Here is an 18116-nt window from a genome sequence, read left to right as displayed (position 1 = left end):
GATGTCAGAAAGGGTTTTGGTCCAGAGCCTTTTTTAACAATTAAATTTAAAGCATGTGCCACACAATTTGTGTGATGCAAACAAAGCTCCTTCGCACAAGCCCCCATATTTGGAGCACCATTAGTCACTAGGCAGGTTACTTTGTTGGTGATACCCCATTCAGACATAAGTGCCAATTTAACACTGGCCAGATTCTCAGCAGTATGGGCAGGGGGAAATGTAGCACCACCGCCAAATATGCATCCGTGTTTATCGAGGTCCACATATCGGACGTCAAACTAACAGAGGTTGCCTTGGAGACCATGGCTTTGGCTTTCTCCTTGGACTCCTTTTATCTTTTCTCCATCATGGCTTTTAAAGCCGAAAAGAGGCAAAAGAAAAGAGCACTGTTAGAATGGCCATTTTTGGGAAATGGTGAAAAATGCTTCATGTGCTTACACACGCACCTGTCTTGTGGGGAGAATACAGCTAGGTTTTAGAGCTTGAACAAGCTTTCTGAACCCTTTGTCCTCCAATAGAGAAGGGCTGGGAATCCTCAGTGACTCTGCTCACCAAGGCCTCATTCACATCATTCTCTCCTGATGACAAAATAAATGCACTATTTGGTTACATACACTCAACAAAAATATAAACGCAACACTTTTGTTTTTGCTCCCATTTTTTATTAGCCTAGTCGCGCTAGACCCAACTCTGAAGACGCAAGGGTCTAGGAACTCTCGACGGGGAGGGAGGCGGGCTAAAAGGTTGTCTTTCAAATCACTCTGCAGCAATTGGGTAGGTATACAACCAAGCAGCGCAATGAATAGGCTGACGTGGTTCCTAGAGCTCCGGAAATCAGAGGATGCGGTAGTTCGGTGAAGCCTTATTTATACAGTCAATGGGTGAAGCTCAAGTATATTACAGACATGTTAACAGAAAGATTATTCAGAGTCTGTGCTAATGGAGCTCAACGACTGTTGTCATTTTTGTTGTCGACCCTGGCAGAGAATTAAATTTGTTGCCGTGGGTTGTCTAGTGCGGCTAGGCTAGTTGTTTCCGGTTGTTTCTGTCAGAATCGTCGCGCCTCTGTCGTCATTTAGTTACGCCCGCCTTCTGACTCTATACTCCATGGTGATTCGTCGGCCAGTTTTAGGAGCATCCAACCTCGAGGCTTACCGAAGGTAACTAGACCCTTGCGTCTTCAGAGCTGGGTCTAGCGCGGCTAGGCTAATTTTTTATGAGATGAACTCAAAGATCTAAAACTTTTTCCACATGCACAATATCACCATTTCTCTCAAATATTATTCACAAATCTGTCTAAATCTGTGATAGTGAGCACTTCTCCTTTGCTGAGATAATCCATCCCACCTCACAGGTGTGCCATATCAAGATGCTGATTAGACACCATGATTAGTGCACAGGTGTGCCTTAGACTGCCCACAATAAAAGACCACTCTGAAAGGTGCAGTTTTATCCCACAGCACAATGCCACAGATGTTGCAAGATTTGAGGGAGCGTGCAATTGGCATGCTGACAGCAGGAATGTCAACCAGAGCTGTTGCTCGTGTATTGAATGTTCACTTCTCTACCATAAGCCGTCTCCAAAGGTGTTTCAGAGAATTTGGCAGTACATCCAACCAGCCTCACAACTGCAAACCACGCGTAACCACACCAGCCCAGGACCTCCACATCCAGCATGTTCACCTCCAAGATGGTCTGAGACTGTGATCATTTCATTATTGTAAAATAAAGGTGTTGCTTTCAGTGATTATTATTTTTTCAATAAATAGCAAATATGAGGCTTTTATTTTTCTGAAAGTAAAAGGAAACGTTGCTTATCCGTAGTTTCGCTAACTTAACTTTAGCTGCACTTTTACCATGTTCTAACTGATAGATCTTTTTTTATATATTAAAATAGCGGCACTTCCTTTGTATATTTGGTCGTTTCTTATGTTGCTGCTGTTTCATTGTAATTATATTTTAATAATATGAGTTTAAATGCAGATAATTGAAAATAAAAAAAAGGCTCTGAAATACTCAATGAACTGATACGTCATCTCGTGTTAAACTGAATAAGAATTCTTAATAATATAAAATGGAACTGACTGAGCTGTATTAATTTAATCCAGATATTTCAAATTGAAAGAAACACAACACTGACTGAAAGATTTCAGTCAATTAAACCTTAAATTAATTTACCTAAGAAAACCATCCTTAAATGTCTTTCCTTAAAATGATCTACATTTTTTTTTTTAAATATAGGTGTAAAGTAAAAGTGTCACACTAAAGATTAATCACTGATGAGCATTTCATGGCATTAACTCAATTATTATGAGGAAATAGATATCCATTTATAATATTTCTATCAAATATATTTATGTCCATAAAATATACTGGACATCAATAAAAAATGCCTGCATATTGAAATATATTAAGTCCATCTGCATTTATGTGTATATAAATAATATACAATAAAAAATGTATTTATGCACTGCTCAAAAAAATTAAAGGAACACTTTGAAAATACATCATATGTTATTTTGAGTGGTCTGAATGGTGTCAGGGTCGTTCTCAAACACATTTGGAGCTCATTGGTCAGTCTGGTACGATATTAATTTGGATTATATTCATAGTTGAGAAAACTGCCTCATAACTGTATGTTTAGCCGAACATAATCAGCATGTGCAGGGCTACTTTCTTCTCGGTGTCGCGTTATTTGTCTTTCTATCTACTCTGTCCTCTTGTGTGTGCTTTGCCTCTAAACTGTTTTCTGAACGCTGAGCTTGCTTAGCGGCTACAATGCAGAGATTTCATTGGCTGAGTAGCGTCACGTGGGATGCCTGAATTCGTATGTAATTGGTCTGTGTGTTTCCTGAGCTGATAACCAACGACATAAACACTGGAAAAGCTGCGCTGGGATAATAGAAGCAACCCGTGAAATTTAAAATGTCATTACAATTTACTGATTACAGGTCCGGGGGAACCCGTTGACCAGCCCCACTAGACACCAGCCCACCGGGACAGTGCCCGGTATGCCAGATGACCAGTCCACCCCTGTTCTCCACTGACGTGTCGTTCTATGCTAAGACATCAACACATTCCAATGTCCTACATCCCAACCTCCACAGGGTTCACTGCATGCCACCACCATGCTTAACTGTAGGTTTGGTGTACCTTGGAGTTAAAGGCTTCACACACAAAAAATATTATATAGCACATGATTCCAACCTTGTTGGTTTGTAATGATTTATAGTCAGGCAAAGGTAGCTCAAGACACCTTATCTATATGTGTATGAGCTATGAGAATTCAGTTAAAACTGTTGCTCCAGGATCTCACAGCAAAACAACAAAGATTGCCTTGAGAATTAAAAATAATGATGAAAAAAAACACTGCATTTCCTTTTTCTTGTGAATCATTTTGTAACTCCTTGAATAGGTCTTGATCACTGAGACTGGGAACCACTTTTATGCAGTATAGGCTTAGACCACAAAGGGAAGTGTGTAAAGTCTGTCCGCATTCTGACCACACTGTGATGTGAAACATTTTTACTCAAACACCACTAGGGAGCAGTGCAGGCAAAGACATCTGTGGGAACAAAGAGCTTCTTGACTCTTGCATCGGGTTTCAGGAAGAGTTCAGTAGGTTTTTGTGCCTGAACCTCTGCTTTCAGTTTACTTCAATCACCAAAGTAATTCCTTATACAATAATAATAATGACTGTCCAAAGATTTTTCTGAAATATCAACACAGTCCAGTGAACAGGGATGGCTTTGTGTAATTTTGAACTATCACATTTTTGGATATTTAGAATGAACTTAAACTATAGTAATGAGAAGTACTGTGTTCTGATTCTTAAAATAGGTTTTATTGTTATAGAAAAAGACTAAAAATGAATCATGATTTTGGAGCGAGGTGATAAAAAGTTGGTTTCATTTCTTGCCACTTCATGTTTATGTTTCTGTCTGTCATGTACCAAACACTACTACACGAAATGAGCCATCAAACCAAAGTTCCATGCCCTGCTGACAAACATCCTCTGCCACATCCAACCAGTTCAGTGACTGTTTCTGTTTTGCCTAAAATGGAACCATTATCTGTTTGGTAGAAACTTCAGAGGGACAAGGTGCTGTTTGCTTTCATGCAAATGCATATCAGAGCACAAAACTGCCTTCATAGGGGCCTAAAATCTGTGAGAGTGGGAGAAACAGAAACCTGGCAAGAAAGGCAAATAGAGAGTAGAAAAGAACACAAGCGAAAGAGGAGTTTTTTTTTTTTTTTTTTTACTCTTTTCTGAAATTTTCCTGCTGGTCATCAAAACCAAAGCCTGACATTCTTAGTAACTCCCAAACAGTTCAATCATTGTTTTGACAACAGTGACACCCCCTCACATTCCAGCAGTGGTTGTTGGACCTGAGCTGCTAGACTAGACAGTTTGATATGTTTTTCATTAATGTACCAACCATGCTCAGCTTGCTCATTCTTGGACATCACAGCTTCTGTCTGGGCAATCATACACTGAGCTTGCTGTCAGGAGAAAGACAAGACAAAAACAAAAACAAAACAGAAAAAACACGTAAGTTAATTTAAGAGTGACAGCGAAGTGTTACTGTACTCAGAAAGAAATCCATTATTCATCCAGTTTGGGTGGGTTTTTGACACTGCATTCAGGACATTTACATGCACAGTGCTTCTCATTTATTTCTAATCGTCATGGCAACGCCCAAAAGCACAACTGCGTCACTTGCCAGAGCCAGACAGGCAAGAGAGGAAATGAACCCTTTATCCTGCCTTTAGTTTTGACATTTTTGTGAATGAGATACTTGGAGAACCAGAGGCAACTGTGACTCAGATACAGAGGAAAGTGCGTTTTAATGGATGAAGACAAAACATGACAAACCAGGTCACTTTGCACAGAAGGTGATTTCTAATTAAACTAAGCTAAAGTTTATGTTTAGAGAGATTTTGCGGATTGTTCTGGATCTCAGTGCTGAAAGCTTCTGTGGATAAAAGACAGATTCATATCAATGCTGGAATAATTCCCATCAGAACGACAAGGAAGACATTTGAATTTGTTTAAAATGTGACGTTCAATTTCTCGAATCATTGTGCTATGAATAGACTGAATGTGTGTGAGTGTGTGTGTATACGGAGGAAACGCGTCTACTTTACTTTGGAAAATTTCCCAGAGTGGTTTTAACTGTCATTTTTCCACCAGTGCTTTTTTTTTTTTTTCCAAGATTAAACTTTAGCAGAAGCCCATCAAGCAGTGACTCATTTCAGTTCCAGAAACCTTACTTAGCCCGAGCTACAACAAAAGACCAGGAGCTTTATAGAGGTGTTTGTGATTTTAAAATGCAGCCATGGTGTTTTTTTAGTGATGACGTTTCAGTCATTACTTCCTAATTGACATTTTCTAACAGCAGCTCATCGTCAGGCTCTTATCAATCCTGCAAGCTTTGCATGATCACCTCACCTGTATTTAGACAATCAAATAAAAGCTTCTGCACATAATGTGTGACATTGTGTTGTCCCTGATGTTAAGACTAACAAAATAGCAATGTGTTGAGGTGTGCTCGAGGTTATGTCAATGAATAGTTCCACTTGTCCACCCACAATGTCAGCAACACAGCTTGTGTGCTCTTAGTAAGTACACTTGTCTAATAATAATTCTAGTACAGCGCACTGTGTGAAAAAGAGTTCACAGCACTATGACCTGACCACTGCTACAAAGTACATTTACAAGTACAGTTTTGAGGTTCTTGTACATTACTTTAATAGTCCTCTTTTATGATATTTCATACTTCCACTCCACTAGTTTTAGAGAGAAATATTGTACTTTCTACTCCACTACATTTACTAGACAGATTTAGTAACTTTTAAGATCTCACACTGCACTCTGTTGAAAATGAAGCCAGTGGTTTTGGCTTCTTCCAAAAGAAGGCTCACATTTCAGATGTCCGTGACTTGTTACAGCTCCACCAAGCACTGATTTTACCTTTAATCTTCAAAAAATCATCTACCAAAACTCCAGATTTGTCTGTATACACAATTACCATTGTCGGTCACTGAAATGCCAAACAATTCATAATGCTATCACCTCTCAATAAGTTGAACAGTAGAGTATCTGCACTTAAATTTTAAAATTTACATTTTTATATTGAAATGATTAAAATAATAAAATTGCAGCCCCCTGCAGAAGGAATGGTAAAACCAAGGTCAGTACGCCTTTCATTCCTGAGCTGCAAATCATTTATTTTGTCAGTGCTTCATATCTTTATAACTTTATTTTCAGTGACAGACTAATGGCGCCTTGGTGTGGGGGATACCAGATTTCATCTTTTGCCCAACGTCTACACACAGGGATTCATCTTGTAAGCCACTGTTTTATGATAGGCATTCATGGAATCCTCTGTAAATGTCACCTCCCCAGCATCTCATGCCCAATATCATCACACTCCCACCTCTGTGCTTCACTGTCAGGACTATACTTTCACTGCAGTAGCCTTGACCGTGCACATGCCAAACATGCTGTACCCCATCTGTGTTAAACACATTTCCTTGGTCTTATCTGATAGAAGAATGTGCTGCCAAAATGTATTCAGCTTCCTTTCATGTTCTTGAGCAAGGCTTCATCTTGCAATTTTGGGCCAAAGAGCGAGCTTTTGTTTCATGGATGCCATCCATAGAACTGTTGTTAAGCAATATTTTTCACACTGAGTTTGTCTTGTCTATCTGTTTGTCTATCAGATTGTGAAAGTAGCGCACTGTTTGTAGCAATCATTTTAGGAGGATAATCGCTGCGACTCTGATTACTGCTGCTATGGCTCATTCTATACCTTGTGATTACTGCCATAACTGTGTTTCCACGGATTTTTGGATGATCACAGATCTCCTTGTGTCCTTTTCCATGGTTGAAAGAAAATTCAATCAGATTTTCCATTTCCTCTGGCTATTCTATTCCATGTCAAGCCATGATGGAGACATGCACATAATCACAGCCCATTCGAGAAAATTCTGGTGTTCATGGATCATTTATAACCATGTGCAAGCAAGTAGGCTATTTAGGAATGACAGGTGCACTTAATTTTGTTTCAGTAATCCCCGGTTTTCCAGTTTATAGGTCAGTAATCACAAATGTATTCACTTTATTACAACGAGTGTCTACTTTAGCCCCTATATTTTCAGTATTCCCTTCAAAAGTAGCAGTTTTTTGGTTTATGAATTGAAATACTGTTGTTGTAAATACAATCAGAGAGATGATACAGTTCAAAATCATTTGTCACTTGTAAGTGATTTTGCACAGACGTGTCCTCACTTCTGTTATATCGTGTATAACAGCACGAGTTGTATAAGTCAGTTAGCGGCTACAACTGCAGCTATTGAAACTGCAAGCTAATTGACAACTAACATGCTGCTGACACACTGATGAACAATCCAGTAATGTCATTGATAATGATCACTCAGAGGGACCAATCCAGGATTTTAATACTTTTTCTACATTTCACTCCTGGTACATGTGTATTTTCCCTCATGTAGACTTTTACACGCAGGATTTTTTTTTTCTTGTAATGGAATATTTGACCACTGCTGTACTGGTTCTTCTATAAGTAAAGGATCTGAATACTCCTTCCATGACTTGGCCTCACTATGTAGTCTTTACCCCATTTATTATTATGATTTAGCCCTTGAGCACCTCTCAGCTCAATTTTTGATGTCACCGCCCTATACACTCCTGCTCTGATTCATCCTAACCGCTGCCAGCAGCCCATTGTGCAGATGCACACATACAGTTATATTTGGTGAAAAAGCTCAGGTAAGTGAATTAAACGTCAGACTGACAATTTAGCAGGTTGCTGGTGAACACAGTGGATGGTGTAGCAGTTTAAAGGGCCTATATTTTCTATCAGATGTTAGCAGACATCAAAACCTAAAGAAGAGGAAGACTCGGTATAGGTCTTTTTTGGCGTTTGGCCAGAAACCAACTGTATTGCCAGACAAACATAACAATACTAACATCAAATAATATGCAATGGCAATGTTTATGTGTATTATTTTAAACATTTTTCTTTCTCTGCTTCATGTAGCTTCGCATGGCTGCTATGGTATGGTTGATGTGAGTAAAACTGTGTTCCATTTTTATGCTGATGACATGCAGCTGTACCTGTATGTTTGATCTTACGACCCTCGTATCCTGACTTCTCCTCATGGATGCCTCCATGATGCCATGAACTGGATGTCAAAAAGTTTCTTCAGCGGAACTCAGACAAAACAGAGATGTTCGCCATCAGCACACAGCAAAACTAATCCTCCCGTCATCTGGGAAGTCTTAATATCTGGTTTCACAGGGATCTTTGTGCAGCTTCTCACAAAGCTTGTGCTATCATGTTTTCATCATCTGCAAAAAAAAATAAAAAATCCGTCTAGCTTCACTTTTTACCTGCCTGATCTAACAACTTATTGACTCCAGACTGTATAGAACGTAAAACAGCCAGGTTTCTGTAGAAAATGAGAGATGAGAGATCACTGTTTCAGGCTTCTTTTTTTTTTTTTACGCTTGCTTCCAGTTTGTTTTAGGATACATTTTAAACTTGATTAGCCCTTTACAGTCTTTCTCCCCTCTATATTGTTCTCAGACTTTTCAGTACTGCGGCAGTATGTGCTTTGGGATACACAGACAGAGGTGTTTTGTCAGTTGCAGGGGCCCAGCTGAAAACCAAAGTGGACAGGGTCATTTGCAATCAAGGCCTCCGTGGCTCTGGAGTGATCAGCCTGAGTAACTCGAGAATACATACATTTATTAGAGACTGAAAATTCCTAATTTTACATGCGTTTTAATATTCTTTGAACCGTCTTCTATCTCCTAGATTTTTAAAAACCCTTTTCCTACGCACTTTATATAGCAAATTGTTGTTTTTTTTTATCTGCCTGTTTTTAAATGCTGATGATTTCATGACTTGTCTGTTTTATTTTGCTGCCACTTTGTGGTGTGGCTTTGAATAGTGCTCTATAGATGCAGCTTAAGCATGTGCATGTCCACAATCAAGAAACTAAAACACTTAGTTGACCCTTATTCTGATTAAATCTAATTTATCATCACCTTTAATTCATTGCAATTTAAAATTCTTTCAAGTCCCCCATAAAAACAATAACATAAAAAAACCCCAGAGGTTACAGAGGTTAAGGTTGGGATAAGATTATGCTCACAGTTAATAAGCAACCAACCATTATTTGCAAGTCTGTGACATTATGTGAACTTGTGAAGCATTGTGTCCTTTCTGCAATGCACCTCTGTGCTTTTTTCCCCTTATGATGACTGTCACAATTTAAATTTTTCAGTAAAAAATCAAATGTGAGCCCTTAACAAGGCGTCACATCGAGTACCGACCACAGATGCCAGCGTGATTGTCTCTTCATGGAGCGAAACACGGCTTGATTTCAGTAAGATCACTGTGTGGTTTCTGGCAGAATCACTTCCTAAGATTCCTCAGCATGCAGCTCAGAAAGACTCCTTGCTGAACTTGAACTGAAGGGCTTTCATAAATTCAGATTCACTCAACCACATTACCCCCTTTAGGCGAGTCAGGCCGAGCAGAGAAAGAACTATATTGTGTGCAGCCTTTCGCAGTGCATTCAGAACAAAATGAATCGTGTAAATTGTTCCAAAGATTTTCTTGAATATTTTGGCTTTACAGTTTGGTCGGAAGGAAACAATATGATTTTTGTATTATGTGATTTATGGGAGTCAAACTGAAATGAACACCATTAAGTTTGTCCCAGGATGACTCTTAATGCCATGTCGTGAATCCACAGACGGAAACTACTGTGTGATGGTGGAATTTATGTGTTTGTGTCTTTGTATGTGTACATGAAGTCTTTTTAAACCAGCGCTTTCCTACAGATTAGTGGTGCAGGTTACTGTCTGAGCATCGTTGTGTGAAACAGCACAGAAAGAACCCCTGCTGGCATTACATAAAGTGAGCAGACACAAAGCATGATTGGGCGATGATTTGTTCTTCTCCACAGAGTGGGTAAACAAGCCCAAATGATTTGTTACAACATAAAAATGACAGACCGAAGTGCCCATTAGTTTGCGCTCAGAAGCACTAAGCCTGTAAATTCATGAAGATGAGTTACTGCAGGCTCTGACAGGACCGCAAACAAAGTGATTAAGGCAGTGTCTTGGCAACTGCACGGTGGGAGGAACTGATCTTGAATTTGACCTGCGTGGTTCCATGGAAAGTTGTTTTGAATCACATTTGCTGACATGAAGTAAACAAGTTCACAGTGTCAAGGATGACTACTTAAAAGACTGTCACTGTCTTATTTCTTATAAAAGTAATAGTTGCACTTTTAGAGAACTGCACGTATTTGCTTTCTTGTTGGGATGTGATGAAAATGATGATACCTCTCATGTCACTTAAAGTGAAACAATTCAAAAAGATGCCTGTAATCACTCACACATAAGTTAGAAATGTTGTGATCACTGAAACAAAAATGAGAACAGCTGTGATTCCTATGGAGGCGAATTGGCTCTACAAGGTTATAAAATGGCCTGTGAACATAGCCAGAGAACTTTCTTAATTTTAGGCCTGTGGGTTACATCTATCTCCATGTCTGCATCTTAGCTTCGTGATGCCTGCAAGGCTGTCAGAGGAACAGAGAAAAAAAATGAATGTGAGACTACAGAGAGATTAGTATCCAACTAAAAATTAATGCTAGCAGTAATCAGGAGACATGGGATGAGTCATAGCACTATGGCCACAGTGGCCATTAACCAAAAATGATGCCACAGTGAGCTATTTGTGCAACCTAGTCATGCAAAACAGACGTCGGTGCCTCAAACTTTCAACAGAGATTATCAATGGAAATCAATTTCTGCAACAGCACAGGCAGACAGTGTGAAGCACATCACATGAAATCAGCTTCTATGAATGGCATGCTAGAAAGAAAAAAAAGTATAAAACTTGCTTGCTTTCTGGCACAACTATAAGATGAAACATTAAGAAAATGCATTCCATGATCCGTCTTCCTCTTCATATCCAAGAGTGTTTATCTCTTTTTTACTTCGCTCTTTACAAAAATAGTAAATCTCATGAGTTTGTGCACTTCCACTTGCTGACAGCATACTGTGCCATAATGTCGTCTGTAGCTTTACAGTGATTCCCTGCAGAGACACGGCATGCTTACCTTTTCATTACACACTATGTGAGGCAGTTCAAGTGAAAGGCTTACGATGGCACATGAGCCCTTTTAATTAGCAGTTACCATAATTATATGTTCCCTTATCTCAGCACTTTAGGAAATTTGCTGCACTCCCCTCCTCTTTCTTCCAGCCCATAAACTTGGCAAGCAAAACAGATGTCATGAGGTTTCCCAGAGGTCCGACTCACGGAAATGTCAGTTCGATTCATATTCTGTTTGGAGTGAAGAAAGACACGAATCAGCGACAGGAGGAACTAGACGACCCATTTATAGCCTTGCATCCTATCCCTGCTTTCTAAATCTCATATCGCCCATTCCTGACAATCCAAAAACCACCTCCGGACGTAGTAATTTCCTAAACCAGATAAAACATTCCATTATCCCCACCAAAGTGCAAGTTAAACAAGATAAGTTTAAATATTTTTGGCAGCCGATGAGACCATTTCTGGATTACATCACCTGTAGAAACACACATCTGAACCCTTCAGGTCAAGAAAAGCTTGTAGGATTACAGTATGATACAGTGATGTCATAGAGGGGAAGGTTAAACAAACTGACATCATTATTTCGGAACCAGTCCCTGAACCTTCTTGTTATTGTTTAATTAAATGACAAACCAACACTCTCTTTTTCAGGTAGGTGTACGTCCTGGAATCTAATTTTATTAACCGTACTCACAGAATCTAAATCCTTCAGAGACAGGAATAATGCTGAAGTGATTTAGTTTAATATCCTTCATTTATTTGATGTTGAACTGCGTTGTTGTCTGACATGCCCAGGTTTCTTTCGGGGCCTCTGCTTCATTGTTGAGTCTGCAGACAGCAGAGAGTGATACCAGCTTAAGGATTTTTTTGTAGGTATTACGTGCCTCTCAGTCTCCAGATTGTTCTGAGATTTGGTGGATTATCAGTATGAGTCTGGGTGAGGTCATATAAGAATGTGGTTTTGACAAGTGTCCTTTTGTCTCCACAATTCATGGGATAAGGGAAAGCTGTGAGTGCCAATTTTGGGATTTAATTGGTTTCCATGTAGGAGTGGCTGGTTTGCAAGAAACGTTTTCAGAATAATGCTGTGAAACAAATGAGAAAGCAGTGAAGTCATGACGTCATGTAAAGGCTAATCTCTGGTTTGCTACCTTTAGCAGCTCAATACAATCTCGTATTTCATTCTTTTGTTGTAAAAAATAAATAAATGAACAAGTGCTGGGAATTACATTGCATATTTTAAATGTGAAGCAAGTTCATCTGAAATTAGAACAAGATGAACAATTATTACTATGGAGACAGAAAAAAAACTGCAGCTCTCATGAAAGAAAACTAAATTTACTCACTGACTCGTCTCTTCTGTTGAGCGTGATGTTTAGCGCACGTACATCTGGGGCTTATGGCAAATGGTGCTTGTTGAAGAGAAGTAAAAAAATGATATACTGAATATGGTAAATGGTCTGTATTTATATAGCGCTTTTACTATACCTGCAAGGTACCCAACGCGCTTTACATGATACACACGTGGACAAAATTGTTGGTACCCCTCAGTTAAAGAAGGAAAAACCCACAATTCTCACTGAAATCACTTGAAACTTACAAAAGTAACAATAAATAAAAATTTATTGAAAATTAAATAATCAAAATCAGCCATCACTTTTGAATTGTTGATTAACATAATTATTTAAAAAAACAAACTAATGAAATAGGGCTGGACAAAAATGATGGTACCCATAACTTAATATTTTGTTGCACAACCTTTTGAGGCAATCACTGCAATTAAACGATTTCTGTATTTGTCAATGAGCGTTCTGCAGCTGTCAACAGGTATTTTGGCCCACTCCTCATGAGCAAACAGCTCCAGTTGTCTCAGGTTTGATGGGTGTCTTCTCCAAATGGCATGTTTCAGCTCCTTCCACATATGTTCAATGGGATTCAGATCTGGGCTCATAGAAGGCCACTTTAGAATAGTCCAACGCTTTTCTCTCAGCCATTCTTGGGTGTTTTTGGCTGTGTGTTTTGGATCGTTGTCCTGTTGGAAGACCCATGACCTGCGACTGAGACCAAGCTTTCTGACACTAGGCAGCACATTTCTCTCCAGAATGCCTTGATAGTCTTCAGATTTCATCGTACCTTGCACACTTTCAAGACACCCTGTGCCAGATGCAGCAAAGCAGCCCCAAAACATTACTGAGCCTCCTCCATGTTTCACCGTAGGGACAGTGTTCTTTTCTTCGTATGCTTGGTTTTTGAGTCTATGAACATAGAGTTGATGTGCCTTACCAAAAAGCTCCAGTTTGGTCTCATCTGTCCAAAGGACATTCTCCCAGAAGCTTTGTGGCTTGTCAACATGCATTTTTGCAAATTCCAGTCTCGCTTTTTTATGAGTTTTTTTCAGCAGTGGTGTCCTCCTTGGTCGTCTCCCATGAAGTCCGCTTTGGCTCAAACAACGACGAATAGTGCGATCTGACACTGATGTACCTTGGCCTTGGAGTTCACCTTTAATTTCTTTGGAGGTTGCTCTGGGCTCTTTGGATACAATTCCAACGATCCGTCTCTTCAATTTGTCATCAATTTTCCTCTTGCGGCCACGTCCAGGGAGGTTGGCTACTGTCCCGTGGGTCTTGAACTTCTGAATAATATGAGCCACTGTTGTCACAGGAACTTCAAGCTGTTTAGAGATGGTCTTATAGCCTTTACCTTTAAGATGTTTGTCTATCATTTTTTTTCGGATGTCCTGGGACAATTCTCTCCTTCGCTTTCTGTTGTCCATGTTCAGTGTGGTACACACCTTTTCACCAAACAGCAGGGTGACTACTTGTCTCCCTTTAAATAGGCAGACTGACTGATTATGAGTTTGGAAACACCTGTGATGTCAATTAAATGACACACCTGAGTTAATCATGTCACTCTGGTCAAATAGTTTTCAATCTTTTATAGAGGTACCATCATTTTTGTCCAGGCCTGTTTCATTAGTTTGTTTTTTTAAATAATTATGTTAATCAACAATTCAAAAGTAATGGCTGTTTTTGATTATTTAATTTTCAATAAATTTTTATTTATTGTTACTTTTGTGAGTTTCAAGTGATTTCAGTGAGAATTGTGGGTTTTTCCGTCTTTAACTGAGGGGTACCAACAATTTTGTCCACGTGTGTACATCACATTCACCCATTCACACACTGATGGCGGAAGCTGCCATGCAAGGCGCTAACCACGACCCATCAGGAGCAATTAGGGGTTCGGTGTCTTGCTCAGGGACACCTCAACATGAGCGAGGATCGAATGGGCCACTCTATCCACTGAACTATGCCACCCCACAATAAATAAACCAAGCTAAAATAATTATATGTATGTATTGTCTTTATCTAAACACATGTAGTAAGGAATTTAAGAAACCCTTTAGAAAGGTATGTTACAACATCATCATTAGAGGGCTTTTAATAAGATTTTCTTACTTTTGGAACAGAGCTAAAACTGTCTTTTTTCTCTCTGTATAGAAACTAGAAAAGCACTCGGAGAGCGCATATCTCCGCCATGCCGTGTGTCTGTCTGTCTGTCTGTTAACAGCATAACTCAAAAAGTCATGGACGGATTTTCACCAAATTTTTACAGGATGTCCGGAAGAGCAAGACATTGCTCTTCCGGAGCAATGTCTTGTCCAATTGAGAGATGGCCGCCAGGCCATCTCTCAATTGGACAGAGACCTTCAAAAAATTCCTGGATCCAGACGGTGATCCGGATCACCTCCAAAATCTAATCGATTCTTACTCTTGCTCTTCCGGACATCCTGTAAAAATTTGGTGAAAATCCGTCCTTGACTTTTTGAGTTATGCTGTTAACAGACAGACACACACACAGACGGACAGACAAACAAACTCCGGTGATTACATAACCTCCTGGCGGAGGTAATAAAGACCACTAGACAATACAGAAAATAAGATAAGCTTTATTGATCCCACAGTGGGGAAGTTCACCATTGCACATACGTCCCAGTTTTGTCAGGCTACACTTCCTAATATTTTCATAAGAACAGTGAATCAAATCACTATGGTTAATGTCAAAAGTGTTACTCATAGTGATGAATTCTTAGAGAATTATTACATGGCTTTGTAGAAACTTCACAGCTCTACACAGACATTTTAGCATTTTTCAGCTCATGGTCTTGGACACACTCCACCTTTAGCTTTTTGAGTCATTCTCACTGCTCTCATTGGTGAGGTGTTCAGCCACAACAGGCAGCTGACTTCAGGATAAACATTCTGACAATGTCTGACCAGAACCAGACAAAACTAGTGATTAGTTGGTGAAAACAGTGGAACGCTTACCAGTTCAAGATGTAGAAATTAAGCTCAGGAGATGGTGGAGACCAAAATTGAGTTAAGAAAAGACTGATTGTTGGAAAGCAATAACAACAATTTTGACACAACATTTAAGTTGTGTCAAAATTTAAGTTGTTTGAATGGGCAGTCTTTATATTTTGACTAAAAATTGTTTTCTATGGCACTTTCAAAACAATATCAGCAGACCTTTAGCAGCTTGTTATTGAAGCCAAAGTTGCTTCTTTTGCAAGACAACATCATCAAAGGCAAAATTCTAGAATGCTGTCATCAACTGAAGGCTTCAAGCAGAATGATCACATTCTAATATGCACACATTTGTAGCAATCCTGAACAGAAATCTGTGGGAGAATTTTATCACAAAAGATGGGAGTTGTATGACACATGTCCCACCCCTCCTCCCAAAATGCCAACCCAGGAAACATCCTGTCAGTTGTGTTATTGCACTGACACAGTGCCATAAAAACGTGTGCATGCGAGATATAATTCGTGGGAAAAACTACTTTTTATATCTTCATTTGGGGACAGAGTCACAGAACTTTTTAGGCAGTTTTTGCCCAGTTTGACTAGCTCAATAGCATTTGTTTGGATAGGGGCCTGTTTTGCAAGCTTTAAAAAAAAAGCTCCAGGTGGCTGTCGTGTCACAAGATTTGCGTGCATGGACTTTGGAATGTCATGTTCCTCAAATTTGCTTAGCAAGTTAGCAAACTTTTTAAAACTGTTAGAGTTTGATGCAGGATCAAAAGAAAAAAAATCCAAAAATATCTATTTTGTCCGTTTATCAAAAAGTAGAGTCTTATGTCTGGGTAAATTTTAAGCCAAAAGACTGACTAAAGGCAGAGGCAGCATTACTGTAATCTGCTCATAAGTGTCTTTTCTTCTACTCTATCCTCTGTTTCTTCATCACATCTGGTGTTGAGGTTTTTTTGTTTTAGTGACCTGAAATGGGTCAGATAGTCTGTCAATGTGCATTATGTCAGAGAGGTGATATGTCAGCGTCGTCATATCTATTTCACAGTTGAGTAACATTTTGCATCGGTAGCAAACTAAATATGACGTTATTCTTTTAACACTTTCCCAGTAGGAAGCACCACTGAGCTGGACTCCCCTCTCTGCTCTTATAAGGAAGGCTTGTTGTTACCTTAAGCAGCCTAAATTGAACACAGAGGAGGATGAAGAGCTTCGGGTATGCAGTGGTGAGCCAAATCCCTCGAGGCGCACCAGATTAGGTGAAGTCAGGGCAAAACATTTAGGGGTCACCTCAGTGTGTTCACATGACAGGGGAAAAAATGCAAAAAAGGCAAGATGCCTTTAAAATGAGATCACTGCGGGAGTCTCCCTTGCATAGCCTCAGTCACTCCTGTGTCCAGAAGTTGGCCCCAAAGACCACAGTAAGACCAGAGTGCTCTCTTGATTGCTTACGTAACACCACATCTGAGCCAAGGCTGAAAGTTTGATTCTCCTTAAGAGGCTGTGATCAAGCTGTCTGCTGCGATTTGAATTCATTTCCCTTCACTCTGTCTCAGCTTCTCACACTCTTTTGAAGTTGTTCCTCATTATACTGAGGGCATGTTTGCACAGTGTGATTACAGCAGGCATTTACAAGGGGAAAAGATCATCGCCTGGCTTTCAGTTCTCAGTTAATCCCATAACTTTTTATGTGTTACTGCTATATCTACTGTCCTGTCACATCAAAGTAATCTCCAGTTCTGTAAATGTTTACTAGGACAGATCTCTTTTCACGGTGTTTTTTGTTCTCACGTACTTGCACTGTGTCAGATGGATTAGTTAATAATTACAAGACTTGTGTCGAAGAAGTCTGATACATCTCATCATTCATCATTATCTATCGAGCTGCTTTCAAAGGTCAAACACCCACATGTGCATGCACTTAAACACGGACGGTTTTACCTTCTGACTGACTCGTCCCACCTCCTGCATTTGTCACAGTTCTTTGCAAAGCTCCCGTGTTCACCTCTAGCAGCATTTTGCAGCGGTCCAACTCCATGCGGATGAGAGATAAAGGCAGAATTCCCAGCAGCAGTGAGCAGTGAAGGGCCTTTTTTGGTCATATCAGAGTAAACGGAGGCCAAATAAGCCAGCTGTGAGGAGGAACTCTGTAGACTCAGCACTGAACTTCATTATTACTGCTTGACCCACCACTGGCAAAACTCATTGGCATGCACTGCCTGTCTGAGTGGGGTTGTTTGGGAGATTCGGATCAAGGAAATAGATCCTGATGATTAATTTAGGATTTATAAAACAGTGAATTTTGCACCCTCGGGGCATGACATCTTAAGAATCTTATTTGCTTTCTTGTGTAATGTCTTTGGCAAATACTGTGAAACAGATAAGGCCAGACTTTTGTGGTTCTCTTTGGAACTACACAGATACTATTGTGTAATCTGTGTGCCAGTGAAGTGCTAATATTTACAACTAAATATCTGGCTGAACTAGCTTTTCTCTACACTTTTCTATTCACTTATTACCTGTCCATCATGTTTCTCAGAAAGTGCTGCTGTGTAGCACATGTTGAAACCCAGCAGCACATCCTGCCCAGCACTTCCAGAAGAAAAGAACAGACTGTGGCACGTCCTGTCTGTTAGTCACTGCT

General features: G+C 39.7%; 1 long non-coding RNA gene across 1 annotated transcript; it reads right to left on the bottom strand.

The window, feature by feature from the left end:
• Window positions 1–402: 402 nt before the first annotated feature.
• LOC127534470 (uncharacterized) lies at window positions 403–17643 on the bottom strand. Its single transcript, XR_007942651.1, has 3 exons — window positions 17414–17643; window positions 4440–4503; window positions 403–578 (listed from the first exon to the last, which is right to left on the bottom strand). It is a non-coding gene; the product is annotated as an uncharacterized LOC127534470 (long non-coding RNA).
• Between the last annotated feature and the right edge of the window lie 473 nt (window positions 17644–18116).

Source organism: Acanthochromis polyacanthus, chromosome 6 (genome assembly GCF_021347895.1).
Source record: "Acanthochromis polyacanthus isolate Apoly-LR-REF ecotype Palm Island chromosome 6, KAUST_Apoly_ChrSc, whole genome shotgun sequence".
Classification (NCBI taxonomy): Eukaryota; Metazoa; Chordata; class Actinopteri; family Pomacentridae; genus Acanthochromis; species Acanthochromis polyacanthus.
The sequence above is the reverse complement of the archived record's forward strand: the minus strand, read 5'-3'. Positions and strand labels throughout refer to the sequence as shown.